At 47.8% G+C, this 14,824-nt stretch overlaps 7 non-coding genes across 7 annotated transcripts; all 7 read right to left on the bottom strand.

The window, feature by feature from the left end:
- Positions 1-4,498: 4,498 nt before the first annotated feature.
- On the bottom strand, positions 4,499-4,570 carry TRNAH-GUG (transfer RNA histidin (anticodon GUG)). Its single transcript has one exon. It is a non-coding gene; the product is annotated as a tRNA-His (tRNA).
- A 7,352-nt stretch (positions 4,571-11,922) lies between these two features.
- On the bottom strand, positions 11,923-11,994 carry TRNAH-GUG (transfer RNA histidin (anticodon GUG)). The gene has a single exon. It is a non-coding gene; the product is annotated as a tRNA-His (tRNA).
- A 151-nt stretch (positions 11,995-12,145) lies between these two features.
- TRNAH-GUG (transfer RNA histidin (anticodon GUG)) lies at positions 12,146-12,217 on the bottom strand. Its single transcript has one exon. It is a non-coding gene; the product is annotated as a tRNA-His (tRNA).
- A 151-nt stretch (positions 12,218-12,368) lies between these two features.
- TRNAH-GUG (transfer RNA histidin (anticodon GUG)) lies at positions 12,369-12,440 on the bottom strand. Its single transcript has one exon. It is a non-coding gene; the product is annotated as a tRNA-His (tRNA).
- Positions 12,441-12,591: 151 nt separating this feature from the next.
- TRNAH-GUG (transfer RNA histidin (anticodon GUG)) lies at positions 12,592-12,663 on the bottom strand. Its single transcript has one exon. It is a non-coding gene; the product is annotated as a tRNA-His (tRNA).
- A 151-nt stretch (positions 12,664-12,814) lies between these two features.
- TRNAH-GUG (transfer RNA histidin (anticodon GUG)) lies at positions 12,815-12,886 on the bottom strand. The gene has a single exon. It is a non-coding gene; the product is annotated as a tRNA-His (tRNA).
- A 151-nt stretch (positions 12,887-13,037) lies between these two features.
- Positions 13,038-13,109, bottom strand: TRNAH-GUG (transfer RNA histidin (anticodon GUG)). The gene has a single exon. It is a non-coding gene; the product is annotated as a tRNA-His (tRNA).
- Between the last annotated feature and the right edge of the window lie 1,715 nt (positions 13,110-14,824).

Raw genomic sequence — 14,824 nt, 5'->3', positions numbered from 1 at the left:
AACCACTTGACGCAAGAACAAATGGGCAAGGCCAAGCCCGCCCCTTTTAACAAAAATAAACAAATTCGTCCGGGCGGTTTTTTCCCATGTGGATGCCCAAATAAAAACAGCAAAAACGCGGTGCATTTTCTGAATTGAGGTTCGTGAGACACACAACACATTCATGAGGTACCACAGCCTCGAAATAAGAAAAACATTGCAAACAGAAGCGCGCGAAAACATTGAGAATTGCCTTCCTTGCCAGGCATCCGCTTTTTCTTTCGCTCTGGATGTTTCTTCCATCCAGTGCACGTTGGGATCTCGATAACAATCTAAAGGCACGCCTAGATATCGCTTTGGGAGAGCAGACCATCGCAGCTTACAGAAGAAATCAGGGGTCACGTCCCAATCACCGTGCAAAAACCCAGAGCTTTTCTCCCAATTCATCTTACATCCGGTTCGATCACAAAACGTTTGGACGACACCCGTAACTTCACAGATGCTCTTTCTAGTTGCACAAAACACTGCTATGTCATCAGCATATGCTAGCATTTTCACGTGTGCTGATTGCAACTTGAACCCTAAAATGCGATCGCTATCAATGATAGCCAAGCAAAGTGGCTCTAAATACAGTGCAAAAAGCAGGGGTGAGAGCGGGCAGCCCTGCCTTACCGATGAACGTACTGCGATGCTGTCAGTCAGTTCACCATTCAATATAATACGGGTCGTGCAGTTCGCATACGCCATTTTAACACCCTCCACTATGACTTTTCCAAGGTTAGAATGCTCCAGAATGGAAAAAAGTATTTCGTGAGAAACACGGTCAAAGGCTTTCGCCAAATCTAACTGCATCATGGCTATCTGACCACCGAGTGCATCAACACATTCTAATACGGTTCTTGCGACATGTATATTCGTGGCAATGGATCGACCCTTGATGCCGCACGTTTGATGAGACCCAACCAGTTTTTTTATTACGCTTTGCAGTCTTTTTGCTAAAACCTTCATATACACCTTGTAGTCAACATTGGTGAGGCTAATCGGTCGATATGACCCCCCCAACAGTCGTTTCTGTGGATCATCTGTCTTGGGTATTAGCACAATGTGCGATGTAGCGAAAGACAATGGAACAGTATTACGTTCATAAGCTTCAGTGATTACATCGAGCATAAACTGAGCCGCATACTGCTGAAAGGTTTTAAAGAAGGCAGAGCTTAGACCATCCGGCCCAGGTGCTTTCCCAGGTGTCAGGTCATCTATTGCAGTTTCTATCTCCTCCAACGTTATTGGTGTTTCTAGGCGCGCTTTACTTTCGTCATCCAGTGCAGGCATAAGACTTAGAAAATGTGTTTGAAATCCGCCTACAGTCTCAAGCTTAGCGCTAAGCAGTTCTTCGAAGTGCTCTGCTACCGCACGCTGAATATCTTTAGCATCTTCAGTGATATGGCCGGCATACCTTATACTCCTTATTTCTTTCTGGCAGGCGTATCTTTTTTCGTCTGCTAGGGCTCGTTTTGTCGGCACTTCTCCAGCCCAAAGTTTTTCAGCCCTTGCACGTATGACAGCCGCTGTGTATCTTTCGCCGTCGATTGTTTCCAGCCCCCTTTTAATCTCTCGTATTTTACTGGCGAAATGCCCTGGCACAGTACTTTCCATGCTCAAAAAAACTGAAGTTGTTCATTCAATTCTTTTTCTTTTTCTTTCTCTTTATGCCGCACCTTACTGCTCTTTTCTATGGATTTCAATTTCACCCACTCTTTGAAGCTGCCCCATTACGCTGCAAAACTTACTGATCGCATAGCCAGACGATCTTCAAACTCGGTCTTAACGTCCGTAAGGAACTCTTCATCGGCGAGAAGTTTGGCATTCAGTTTCCATAAGTACCAGTTAAAGCGCGATTTCTTTCCTGCCCTACCGAACACTGCACTCACGAGACAATGATCGCTGAAAGACACAGGTTTGACCTCATATGCAATACATAGGGAAACAAGATCAACCGAGGCATACACCCTGTCCAATCTAGCATGGCTATCTCGCTGAAAGTGCGTGAACTCTGGTTGGTTTCCAGTGGAGAACACACTACCAACATCCTCAAGGCCGTATTCATGCACAAGTGCATTCAACAGCTCGGAGCTTCTGTCTCTTCGAGGTTTACACTTCGCCGCTCGGTCCACAGCTGCGCACACACAGTTGTAATCGCCAAGTACAAGCAAGATTTTGCCGACCTTCAACCACAATTCAATAGACTCAAAAAACAATTCACGTTCGCATTCTGAATTGGGAGCATACACACACACAACACGCCAGCATAAGTTACAGTAGGTAAAGTCAGTAACCAAAAGCCGACCACTTGGACAGGCAAAAACGAACTCTACACTTACTCCCAGCGTATTACGTATAAATAAAAGGCATCCACCCGACACACCAACAGAATGGCATACACACACATAAAAGTTTGTGTGAAAAGAAGCCACCATACGGTCAGTGCTTTCTTGGCTATCAATCTTTGACTCTTGCACAGCTGCTAGATCTATATCATTCTCCACAAGGAGGCAACTGAGCTGGCATTGTCGCCTTCTCGCTCCCAGCCCTCTGACATTCAAAGTAGCTACGTGTAACGCCGAATTAAGCTTGAGAGTCATGTGTTAGAAAGGGCCGCCCGTACCCGCATGGGGCCTACCTTCATCGTTGCGTGGCCTCCGCTTCTGAAGAAGAGCGGCATATGTGTGCACGTATTGTCCTCCCAGCAGAACGTCGGGCTGCATTCAAACGCAGTCCAAGCACCGTTTTTCATTTTTTTTTCCACACACGCCCCGCTTGGTTGCAGAATGTTCCTGACGCTGGTCGGTAGGCAGCCGACCCAAAAATCGTTCAGGACACCACAAAACCTACGGAGGCGGTTTCCTCGCCTGCCGCGTGTCGGCAGAGAAGTTCGGCTTCGGTCTCAAAGTCGATCTTCGGATACCCGCAGTTTTCGGCGGCGGTTCACCACAAACGCCGCCTGGCAGCTGAGTCTCCTCGAAGCTTTCCTCTTGTGGACGTTTTGAGGCAATTAAGGCCGCTGTCTCCGGCCCAACTTCCATGGCATCAGTGCAAGGAGGCTCAGTGCTCAGATGCTCCTCAGCGTCAGAAAACTTGATTACGTCTTCTGACGCTTCCTTTGAAGCGCTTTCGTGGTCCTGTTGGTCCTGCGATGGAACGTGCGAGACGTGCCGAGTTTCATTCTTTTCACTTGAGACCGTCACCTTATGCTTAGTTAAAACCGTAATGGAAGGCGCGTCCTGTTTCTTTGACTGTCCTGTAATGTCGGCCGCCTCCTCCGCATCCACCTCATCCATTATCAACTCGGACGTGTCCTCGCTGGTCCCAGGTCCGGCAATGCTTGCGTAGGTACGTGCACACTGGCTGTCTTCATGACCGAACCGTCGACAGGTTCCGCAGCGACGAACCCGGCACTCCTTGCGGATGTGACCCGTACTCCGACAGCGTAGGCACAAGGGAGGTCTGCCTGGCACAACAACGAGCGCCAGCTCACCGCTAACGTTCAACTGATGTGGCAGGTCATCCAGCTTCACGCCAGCTTTCAACTTAAGCGTGACAAGTCTAGTAGTCGAGCCTTTTTCTACCATACCTTTCACACGCGAGCGCTCCCTTGTAACTTCCAACACCTTTCCATACGGCGTAAAGGCAGCACGCACATCCTCGTCTGGCACGTTGTGTAAAAGCCAGTGAAGTTTCAGTCGCATGTCCTGGTTGGCCGGGTCAATTACCAAGCAGCGACCGTTATTCACACACAACTCACCGACACTAATAAGCTTGGTCACCGCTTCAGGATCCTTGAGAGTGACAGCCCAGACGTGGCTCATCCGATACGCCCCCATCGCAACAACATCGGGGATCAGCGAATGCTGTGCCAACGCGTCGCGGATATCTTCCACCCGGTAAGGGCGGGCCCTGATATCGGCGTGCAAAAAAACCGTATTCAAAACAAACCGACCTGTTGGCAGTGCAGGCAAAACAACTTGATAAGTACCATCCTGTTCAGCAGTCCTGTTACCGCGGCCTGACATGGCCGCTGAAGCCGCTCCTGAGGAGCCCTGCATACTGCGTCCGTTCACTGGCGTGGCCGGAAGCAGAATGACGGCTGTCCGAGAGGGACGGTGCGCAAATGGAAAGCGCAGTTGACAAGGCAATCTAGTTCTAAAGAACCTTAGACAAGGAACACGAAACCACAGAGGAAGGAGAAAGAGAGCTAAGAGAAGGGTTGTAAAAATCGGAAAATGAAGTAAAATAAAATGCCGTGGCCAGGATTCAAACCTGGGTTATTGCGGCCACAACGCAAGGCACTAACCACTATACGATCACGACTGTCCGGGAGGGACGGTGTGCATATGGAAAGCGCCGTTTACAAGGATATCTAGTTCTAATGAACCTTGGACAAGTAGCACGAAACCACAGAGGAGGGACAAAGAGAGCGAAGAGAAGGGTTGTAAAAATCGGAAAATGAAGTAAAATAAAATGCCGTGACCAGGATTCGAACCTGGGTTATTGCGGCCACAACGCAAGGTACTAACCACTATACGATCACGGCTGTCCGGGAGGGACGGTGTGCAAATGGAAAGCTCCGTTGACAAGGATATCTAGTTCTAATGAACCTTGGACAAGTAGCACGAAACCACAGAGGAGGGACAAAGAGAGCGAAGAGAAGGGTTGTAAAAATCGGAAAATGAAGTAAAATAAAATGCCATGACCAGGATTCGAACCTGGGTTATTGCGGACACAACGCAAGTGACTAACCACAATACGATCACGGCTGTCAGAGATTTTTTTTTCTTTATTGCCGTGAAACACAAAACAAAAATACACATGATAAAACACGTCAACTACACTTGAGCTAACGCGTACGCGGCTAAAATCTTTTCAGGTTCACCAAGTCATCAAAAAGACATTGCCATTGTGGTGGATCCTGCTGCATCCTGAAAGTTTCGCGTATATACACCGCACTTTGATTGAAGTTTTCACGCGAAGATCGTGTATTTATATCTGCGTGACGCACCTGCATTCGTGTTTTCCACAAACTATGGAGGCCAAGAAGCATAATTTAATCATAAGGTGCATCATCGTTCTGCACTGGAAGGAATCTGATACCGTACGGAGTTAGGGGAAGTTCCTTTTTAATTGTCCTTTGGAGGACGTCCCATAGAAAGACAGCATCCCAACACTGTAAGAAGACGTGCTCAATTGTCTCCGTTTTTTTGCACAACAGGCAATTTGTTGTCCATGAGACGAAGATACCTTTTTCATTCAGCCAGGTTTTAACAGGGAGCGTATTAGAGTGAAGTTTGAAAAGGAACGTTTTAGCAGATGGCCTCACGGGCATCTTCTTGACTCTTTTCAAAACGTCCTGCCCTGGGCCTCCACAGTGTAATGCCCGGTAAAAAGGCACCGGCAGCATCACGTCAATGAGATCTTTATACAGTTTTTTCTGGGAACATTGAAAAGATAATCAAAAGAAAACCGCACTTCCAGCAACTTGCACGAAAAAACAACCTCGCGCAGGTAGCCAGTCACAGTACCAGGCATGCTTTCACATGACACAATCCAATCAGGGAGCAGCCTCTGCAATCGCACTTGCATCACAGTTCTCAGAAATGTATCTTTTTGATCGCGCAGGAATATAAATCGCGAAACAACTTGACGCAAGAACAAATGGGCAAGGCCAAGCCCGCCCCTTTTAACAGAAATAAACAAATTCGTCCGGGCGGTTTTTTCCAATGTGGATGCCCAAATAAAAACAACAAAAACGCGGTGCATTTTCTGAATTGAGGTTCGTGAGACACACAACACATTCATGAGGTACCACAGCCTCGAAATAAGAAAAACATTGCAAATAGAAGCGCGCGAAAAGATTGAGAGTTGCCTTCCTTTCCAGTCATCCGCTTTTTCTTTCGCTCTGGATGTTTCTTCCATCCAGTGCACGTTGGGATCTCGATAACAATCTAAAGGCACGCCTAGATATCGCGTTGGGAGAGCGGACCATCGCAGCTTACAGAAGAAATCAGGTGCCGCGTCCCAATCACCGTGCCAAAACCCAGAGCTTTTCTCCCAATTGATCCTACATCCGGTTTGAACACAAAATGTTTGGACGACACCCGTAACTTCACAGATGCTCTTTCTAGTTTGCTCAAAACACTGCTATGTCATCAGCATATGCTAGCATTTTCACGTGTGCTGATTGCAGCTTGAACCCTAAAATGCGATCGCTATCAATGATAGCCAAGCAAAGTGGCTCTAAATACAGTGCAAAAATCAGGGGTGAGATCGGGCAGCCCTGCCTTACCGATGAACGTACTGCGATGCTGTCAGTCGATCAGTTCACCATTCACTATAATACGGGTCGTGCAGTTCGTGCAAACCATTTTAACACCCTCCACTATGACTTTTCCAAGGTTAGAATGCTCCAGAATGGAAAAAAGTATTTCTTGAGAAACACGGTCAAAGGCTTTCGCCAAATCTAACTGCATCATGGCTATCTGACCACTGAGTGCATCAACACATTCTAGTACGGTTCTTGCGACATGTATATTCATGGCAATGGATCGACCCTTGATGCCGCACGTTTGATGAGACCCAACCAGTTTTTTTATTACGCTTTGCAGTCTTTTTGCTAAAACCTTCATATACACCTTGTAGTCAACATTGGTGAGGCTAATCGGTCGATATGACCCCACCAACAGTCGTTTCTCTGGATCATCTGTCTTGGGTATTAGCACAATGTGCGATGTAGCGAAAGACAATGGAACAGTATTACGTTCATAAGCTTCAGTGATTACATCGAGCATACACTGAGCCGCATACTGCTGAAAGGTTTTAAAGAAGGCAGAGCTTAGACCATCCGGCCCAGGTGCTTTCCCAGGTGTCAGGTCATCTATTGCAGTTTCTATCTCCTGCAACGTTATCGGTGTTTCTATGTTCGTGATATAATACAAGGTGTTGCTACTAAGGTAGTTCCAAAGCAAAAGAAATGCAAAAAAGCAAACTGGTTATCTGAAGAGGCTTTGCAAATAGCTGAGGAAAGGAGGATGGCAAAAGGTATGGGGGAAAGAGAAAGATACAAGGTTCTCAATGCGGATTTTCAGAAAATAGCAAGGAGAGATAAGAATGCCTTCTTGAACATACAGTGTCAAGCAGTTGAGGACAACAGCCAATTAAGGAACACAAGAGCTCTGTATAAGACAATCAAAGATATCAAAGGAAGCTTCTGTGCTAAGCTGGGCGTGATAAAGGACAAACGAGGCAAGGACCTCACTGAAGCCTCAGAGATAAAGAAGAGGTGGCAGGAATACACAGAAGAACTGTACAAGAAGGACCGGGATGTGCAAACCCAACATAGGACGGTTGTGATTACTGATCTCGAGCCGGGCATCCTGAAGAGTGAAGTTGAATGGGCCTTAGCCAGCCTTGCTAAGAACAAAGCTAGCGGAATTGATGGTATTCCAGCTGAGTTGCTTCAAAACCTCAACCACGACGCTGTTAACGCACTGCATACATTATGTCAAAAGATTTGGACAACACTGAAGTGGCCACAGGATTGGAGGAGGTCAGTTTACATCCCCATTCCAAAGAAAGGCAGTGCCAAAGATTGTTCCAACTACCGCACGATCGCGCTTATTTCGCATGCTACCAAGGTGATGTTAAAAATCCTGCAAGGTAGGCTGCAGCAGTATGTGAATCGGGAGCTTCCGGACGTGCAAGCTGGGTTTCGCAAGGGCAGAGGAACTAGAGACCAAATTGCCAACCTTCGCTGGATCATGGAAAAAGCAAGAGAGTTCCAGAAACCCATTTACTTCTGCTTTATTGATTATGCGAAAGCGTTTGACTGCGTAGATCACAGCAGATTGTGGCAAGCTCTCCAAGAGATGGGAGTTCCAATTCACCTCATCTGTCTCCTCAGGAACCTTTATGAAGGGCAAGAGGCCACAGTCAGAACTGGGCATGGTCTTACTGATTGGTTTCCGATTGAGAAAGGGGTGAGGCAAGGCTGCATACTGTCGCCCTGCCTATTTAACCTATATGCAGAGTGCATCATGAGGAAGGCCGGTCTGGACGAGTCTTCAGCTGGAGTGAAGATCGCTGGAAAACGCATCAACAACCTTAGATATGCGGATGATACCACTTTAATGGCAGAAAGTGAATTGGATCTCAAGAGACTTCTGATGCGCGTACAAGAAGAGAGTGAGAAGTTTGGGCTTAAACTGAACATTAAAAAGACGAAGATCATGGCGTCTTGCCCTATCAAGTCCTGGAGCATCAATGGACAAGAAGTGGAAGCTGTGACAGATTTTCTGTTCTTGGGCGCCAAGATTACCTCGGAAGGAGACTGCAGCCATGAAATTAGGAGACGCCTGCTTCTGGGAAAGAGAGCAATGGTTAGCCTTGACCGCCTAGTAAAGAGCAGAGACATTAGTCTGCCAACCAAGATCCGTATAACCCGTGCTATGGTCTTTCCAGTTGTGATGTATGGATGCGAGAGTTGGACTGTGAAAAAGGCTGACCGCCGAAGAATTGACGCGTTTGAATTGTGGTGCTGGCGAAGACTCTTAAGAGTTCCTTGGACTGCCAGAAGATCAAATCAGTCGATATTGTCGACCATAAACCCTGACTGCTCATTGGAGGGTCAAATTCTAAAGTTAAAGCTCAGCTACTTTGGTCATCTGATGAGAAGAGAGGAGTCGCTGGAGAAAGATTTGATGTTGGGAAAGGTTGAGGGTCGCCGGAGAAGGGGTAGGCAGCGAACGCGATGGTTAGATGGCATTCTCGAGGCATTGCAGATGAAGCTATGTGATGTTAAGAAGATAGTGAGAGACCGGAAAGCGTGGCGTGACATGGTCCATAGGGTCACGAAGAGTCGGACACGACTGAACGCCTGAACTGAACTGAACTGAGGAGCGCTTTACTTTCGTCATCCAGTGCAGGCATGAGTCTTAGAAAATCTGTTTGAAAGCCGCCTACAGTCTCAAGCTTAGCGCTAAGCAGTTCTTCGAAGTGCTCTGCTACCGCACGCTGAATACCTTTAGCATCTTCAGTGATATGGCCGGCATACCTTATACTCCTTATTTCTTTCTGGCAGGCGTATCTTTTTTCGTCTGCTAGGGCTCGTTTTGTCGGCACTTCTCCAGCCCAAAATTTTTCAGCCCTTGCACGTATGACAGCCGCTGTGCATCTTTCGCTGTCGATTGTTTCCAGCTCCCTTTTAATCTCTCGTATTTTACTGGCGAAATGCCCTGGCACAGTACTTTCCATGCTCAAAAAAAACTGAAGTTGTTCATTCAATTCTTTTTATTTTCTATCTCTTTATGCCGCACCTTACTGCTCTTTTCTATGGATTTCAATTTCACCCACTCTTTGAAGCTGTCCCATTCCGCTGCAAAACTTACTGATCGCATAGCCAGACGATCTTCAAACTCGGTCTTAACTTCCGTAAGGAACTCTTCATCGGCGAGAAGTTTGGCATTCAGTTTCCATAAGTACCAGTTAAAGCGCGATTTCTTTCCTGCCCTACCGAACACTGCACTCACGAGACAATGATCGCTGAAAGACACAGGTTTGACCTCATATGCAGTACATAGGGAAACAAGATCAACCGAGGCATACACCCTGTCCAATCTAGCATGGCTATCTCGCTGAAAGTGCGTGAACTTTGGTTGGTTTCCAGTGGAGAACACACTACCAACATCCTCAAGGCCGTATTCATGCACAAGTGCATTCAACAGCTCGGAGCTTCTGTCTCTTCGAGGTTTACACTTCGCCGCTCGGTCCACAGCTGCGCACTCACAGTTGTAATCGCCAAGTACAAGCAAGATTTTGCCGACCTTCAACCACAATTCAATAGACTCAAAAAACAATTCACGTTCGCATTCTGAATTGGGAGCATACACACACACAACACGCCAGCATAAGTTACAGTAGGTAAAATCAGTAACCAAAAGCTGACCACTTGGACAGGCAAAAACGAACTCTACACTTACTTCCAGCGTGTTACGTATAAATAAAAGGCATCCACCCGACACACCAACAGAATGGCATACACACACATAAAAGTTTGTTTGAAAAGAAGCCACCATACGGTCAGTGCTTTCTTGGCTCTCAATCTTTGACTCCTGCACAGCTGCTATATCTATATCATTGTCCACAAGGAGGCAACTGAGCTGGCATTGTCGCCTTCTCGCTCCCAGCCCTCTGACCTTCAAAGTAGCTACGTGTAACGCCGAATTAAGCTTGAGAGTCATGTGTTAGAAAGGGCCGCCCGTACCCGCATGGGGCCTACCTTCATGGTTGCGTGGCCTCCGCTTCTGAAGAAGAGCGGCATATGTGTGCACGTATTGTCCTCCCAGCAGAACGTCGGGCTGCATTCAAACGAAGTCCAAGCACCGTTTTTCATTGTTTTTTCCACACACGCCCAGCTTGGTTGAAGAATGTTCCTGACGCTGGTCGGTAGGCAGCCGACCCACAAATCGTTCAGGACACCACAAAACCTACGGAGGCGGTTTCCCCGCCTGCCGCGTGTCGGCAGAGAAGTTCGGCTTCGGTCTCAAAGTCGATCTTCGGATGCCCGCAGTTTTCGGCGGCGGTTCACCACAAACGCCGCCTGGCAGCTGAGTCTCCTCGAAGCTTTCCTCGTGTGGACGTTTTGAGGCAATTAAGGCCGCTGTCTTCGGCCCAACTTCCATGGCATCAGCGCAAGGAGGCTCAGTGCTCAGATGCTCCTCAGCGTCAGAAAACTTGATTACGTCTTCTGACGCTTCCTTTGAAGCGCTTTCGTGGTCCTGTTGGTCCTGCGATGGAACGTGCGAGACGTGCCGAGTTTTATTCTTTTCACTTGAGACCGTCACCTTATGCTTAGTTAAAACCGTAATGGAAGGCGCGTCCTGTTTATTTGACTGTCCTCTAATGTCGGCCGCCTCCTCCGCATCCACCTCATTCATTATCAACTCGGACGTGTCCTCGCTGGTCCCAGGTCCGGCAATGCTTGCGTAGGTACGTGCACACTGGCTGTCTTCATGACCGAACCGTCGAGAGGTTCCGCAGCGACGAACCCGGCACTCCTTGCGGATGTGACCCGTACTCCGACAGCGTAGGCACAAGGGAGGTCTGCCTGGCACAACAACGAGCGCCAGCTCACCGCTAACGTTCAACTGATGTGGCAGGTCATCCAGCTTCACGCCAGCTTTCAACTTAAGCGTGACAAGTCTAGTAGTCGAGCCTTTTTCTACCATACCTTTCACACGCGAGCGCTCCCTTGTAACTTCCAACACCTTTCCATACGGCGTAAAGGCAGCACGCACATCCTCGTCTGGCACGTTGTGTAAAAGCCAGTGAAGTTTCAGTCGCATGTCCTGGTTGGCCGGGTCAATTACCAAGCAGCGACCGTTATTCACACACAACTCACCGACACTAATAAGCTTGGTCACCGCTTCAGGATCCTTGAGAGTGACAGCCCAGACGTGGCTCATCCGATACGCCCCAATCGCAACAACATCGGGGATCAGCGAATGCTGTGCCAACGCGTCGCGGATATCTTCCACCCGGTAAGGGCGGGCCCTGATATCGGCGTGCAAAAAAACCGTATTCAAAACAAACCGACCTGTTGGCAGTGCAGGCAAAACAACTTGATAAGTACCATCCTGTTCAGCAGTCCTGTTACCGCGGCCTGACATGGCCGCTGAAGCCGCTCCTGAGGAGCCCTGCATCCTGCGTCCGTTCACTGGCGTGGCCGGAAGCAGAATCACGGCTGTCCAAGAGGGACGGTGCGCAAATGGAAAGCGCAGTTGACAAGGCAATCTAGTTCTAAAGAACCTTAGACAAGGAACACGAAACCACAGAGGAAGGAGAAAGAGAGCTAAGAGAAGGGTTGTAAAAATCGGAAAATGAAGTAAAATAAAATGCCGTGACCAGGATTCGAACCTGGGTTATTGCGGCCACAACGCAAGGTACTAACCACTATACGATCACGGCTGTCCGGGGGGGACGCTGTGCAAATGGAAAGCTCCGTTGACAAGGGAATCTAGTTCTAATGAACCTTGGACAAGTAGCACGAAACCACAGAGGAGGGACAAAGAGAGCGAAGAGAAGGGTTGTAAAAATCGGAAAATGAAGTAAAATAAAATGCCGTGACCAGGATTCGAACCTGGGTTATTGCGGCCACAACGCAAGGTACTAACCACTATACGATCACGGCTGTCCGGGGGGGACGCTGTGCAAATGGAAAGCTCCGTTGACAAGGGAATCTAGTTCTAATGAACCTTGGACAAGTAGCACGAAACCACAGAGGAGGGACAAAGAGAGCGAAGAGAAGGGTTGTAAAAATCGGAAAATGAAGTAAAATAAAATGCCGTGACCAGGATTCGAACCTGGGTTATTGCGGCCACAACGCAAGGTACTAACCACTATACGATCACGGCTGTCCGGGGGGGACGCTGTGCAAATGGAAAGCTCCGTTGACAAGGGAATCTAGTTCTAATGAACCTTGGACAAGTAGCACGAAACCACAGAGGAGGGACAAAGAGAGCGAAGAGAAGGGTTGTAAAAATCGGAAAATGAAGTAAAATAAAATGCCGTGACCAGGATTCGAACCTGGGTTATTGCGGCCACAGCGCAAGGTACTAACCACTATACCATCACGGCTGTCCGGGGGGGACGCTGTGCAAATGGAAAGCTCCGTTGACAAGGGAATCTAGTTCTAATGAACTTTGGACAAGTAGCACGAAACCACAGAGGAGGGACAAAGAGAGCGAAGAGAAGGGTTGTAAAAATCGGAAAATGAAGTAAAATAAAATGCCGTGACCAGGATTCGAACCTGGGTTATTGCGGCCACAACGCAAGGTACTAACCACTATACGATCACGGCTGTCCGGGGGGGACGCTGTGCAAATGGAAAGCTCCGTAGACAAGGGAATCTAGTTCTAATGAACCTTGGACAAGTAGCACGAAACCACAGAGGAGGGACAAAGAGAGCGAAGAGAAGGGTTGTAAAAATCGGAAAATGAAGTAAAATAAAATGCCGTGACCAGGATTCGAACCTGGGTTATTGCGGCCACAACGCAAGGTACTAACCACTATACGATCACGGCTGTCTTTTTTTTTTTTTTTTTCTTTATTGCCGGGCTCCGACAACCAATTCAGTACATCACGATACACTATATACAAACACAGGCAAGACGTGGAACAAAAAAGGAAACGCTGTCAGTTTTGTACTGACATTGTCACTTAAAATTCCCTTAGGCCTGCCAAGGCTTCCAGCCTTGGCAGCCACTGCGGCACACATTCAAGTGTCTTCTGCACCTCAACGAAGCGGGAAATGCTCTCCCGAAAATACAACCGTGCAGGCCTCGCATCAGGATCACAATAGAAGCCGGCCATGCGGGAGCGCCATACAGAGTGGAGGCCAGCCAACATTACGAGATCGAAAGGAAAACCATCTTCGTTATCTGTCGCCAAATATCTGATCCCGTGTGGATCTAGAGGGAAATCCTTTTTCACTGTTCTCTGCAGAACATCCCAGAAATACACTCCTTCCCAGCAGTGAAGAAAAACATGATCTATAGTTTCGGGTATCTTGCAGATTAGACAGTTAGTTCCCCATGGCAAGAAAAAACCTCGTTGTTCAAGGAATGTTTTGACTGGAAGTGTTTCAGTATGAAGTTTAAAAAAAAAAGGACTTCATGCCTGGTGTCACCTGCATTTTCTTCACCCGTTTTAACACATTCTGGCCCGGCTCTCCACTGTGCATGGCTCTGTACATCGGTACAGGAAGTATGCTGTTGCACACATCTTTGTACAGTGTTTTCCTTTTCACCGCAGACAAATAATCGTTGGAAAATCGTACTGTCAAGAAACATACGCTCATCACCACCTCCTTGAAAAAGCCCTTAATTGGCCCTGGCATTTCATTCGTGCCGATCACAAAGTTTGGCAACGCCCGTCTTAATCTCATTTGGCACACCGTTCGTAAGAAAGAGTCTTTTGTGTCCCGGAAAAACAGAAACCTGTTAAGAAGCTGTCGCACAAAGAGGTGCGCCAGACCAAGACCGCCGTCCTCCACCTTTCTGAACAAATTTGTTCGGCTGCACCTTTCCCACTGCGATGCCCAAATAAAGGTGGCAAACACTCTGTGCAGCTTTTGCACATTTAGCCGCGAGCAATGCAAAACCTGCATTAGATACCATAATTTGCTTATAAAAAAAAGATTACACACAGTTGCCTTGGCAAAAAACGAGAGAGGAACCCCCTTCCATCTGTCTGCTTTCTCACGTATTTCATGCGCCTGGCTTCTCCAGAGGCCATCATTGCTTTCGTAGAATTGCAGAGGGACACCCAGGTACTTCACTGGGGTCTTCACCCACGTTACGCCTGCAAACGTGTCTGGGGTTGACGCCCATTCTCCATGCCAAAATCCCAGGCATTTTTCCCAATTGATCAAACTCCCTGTGATGTCCCGAAAACATTTTACCTCTTCGACCACTGCTATAATACTTTCTCTATCAATACAACATACTGCGACGTCGTCGGCATATGCTAAGAGCTTCACTTCGGCAGCTTGGAGTCGAAAACCGTGAACAGAATCATTTTTAATAATAGTCAAGCATAGTGATTCGATGTACAGACAAAATAAAAGTGGGCTGATGGGGCAGCCTTGGCGTACCGCACGCTGCATGGCAATGGGGGCCCCCAGTGACTTGTTTACAATAAGCCGCGTTGAGCAACTCCTGTACGCCATGACCACACCCTCTCTGATAACCGAACCGACATTAATATGGTCAAGAATGGCGAACAGGATAACATGTGA

This window comes from Amblyomma maculatum, chromosome 1, assembly GCF_055883805.1.
Source record: "Amblyomma maculatum isolate TAMU_Amacu chromosome 1, ASM5588380v1, whole genome shotgun sequence".
NCBI lineage: Eukaryota > Metazoa > Arthropoda > Arachnida > Ixodida > Ixodidae > Amblyomma > Amblyomma maculatum.
This window is presented reverse-complemented; position numbering and strand designations above follow the sequence as displayed.